Raw genomic sequence first — 1193 nt, forward strand, 5'->3', positions numbered from 1 at the left:
CCTTCCTCCCTTCCTCCCTTCCTCCCTTCCTCCCTTCCTCCCTTCCTTCCTTCCTTCCTTCCTCTTTCAGGTGTGTGGTGAGGGTAGAGGCTGTCACCGAAGCCTTCAATGTTTCTCATTTGACACCACTGCAAAAGAAACTTCTTTGCTCATAGCAGCCAGGGGCAGTACGGACCATGGATTTCCATAGGGCCTCTGGAGGCAGCACAGACCTAAACATGGCTTCTGGCAGCAGAACTGATCTTGGATATCAACATGTTTTCTGGTGGCAACATGGACCACAGAGCTCAATATGGCCTCTGGTGGCAACATAGTCCTTCTTGACCAGCAAGTTCATTGGGTCACCTACTGGGGTTTTCCTCCAGGAAATATCCAGGCTTGATCTGACAAGCTGTTTTCCTTACTGGACCTTACCCAACTGATGGCTTTTGTGCTGATTACAGTGGAGGAAGACATGGAAGGAGAGAGCTGCCTTGGAGCATGGGGCCACCACTGATGTCTGCTGAGCTAGCTTTGCTAAGCATTGGATATGTTTTTTTTTTTCCTTCTCTTTCTCTTTCACTCTGTTTTTTTTTCTTTTTGAGAATACTGCATTCTATTTGGGTGAGGTGGTACCTCATGGTTTAGATTTACATTCTCCTGATAATTGGCAATATGGAATATATTTTTATATGGTAGTATGGCTTCTTTGGATAAATATTTAGGTTTAGTGCTCAGTTTATGATTGGATGGTTTCTATTTTGATGTTGAGTATTTTTTTTTAAAGATTGTACTTTCATTTCTGTGTGTGCAGGTGCCTGTGGAGACCAGAATAGGGGGTTGGATGCCTTGGAACTGGAGTTACAGGTAGTTGTGATTTGTCTGACATGGGTGCTATGAACCCAACCCCAGTCCTCTGTAAGAGAAGCAAATATTCTTAACTACTGAGCCATTTGTTTGCTTGTTGTTTCTTTTTTTGAGTTATTTATATAGTCGCATGAACTCCTTGTATTTCTGCTTATGGTATATACATATTTTCTCTCATTCTCCATGACACCTTTGCACTCTGTTGATTTTACCTGGGTTCACCATCCCTTTTAAAATAACTTCCTTTTAGATTTATCTCTTTGATTATATACATATGTGTGTGTGCCGCCATGTAGTCGTGTGCAGCACATGTGTGCAGTACCTGTGTAAGCCAGAAGAAAGTGGCT

The 1193-nt window shown here is 42.7% G+C and overlaps 1 pseudogene; it reads right to left on the minus strand.

The window, feature by feature from the left end:
* The window catches only part of LOC129683135 (DNA-binding protein inhibitor ID-2-like), a 1193-nt pseudogene extending 737 nt beyond the window's left edge, over positions 1-456 (minus strand).
* Between the last annotated feature and the right edge of the window lie 737 nt (positions 457-1193).

The sequence above is a fragment of the Psammomys obesus genome, unplaced genomic scaffold, assembly GCF_907164565.1.
Source record: "Psammomys obesus unplaced genomic scaffold, mPsaObe1.curated_primary_1811, whole genome shotgun sequence".
NCBI lineage: Eukaryota > Metazoa > Chordata > Mammalia > Rodentia > Muridae > Psammomys > Psammomys obesus.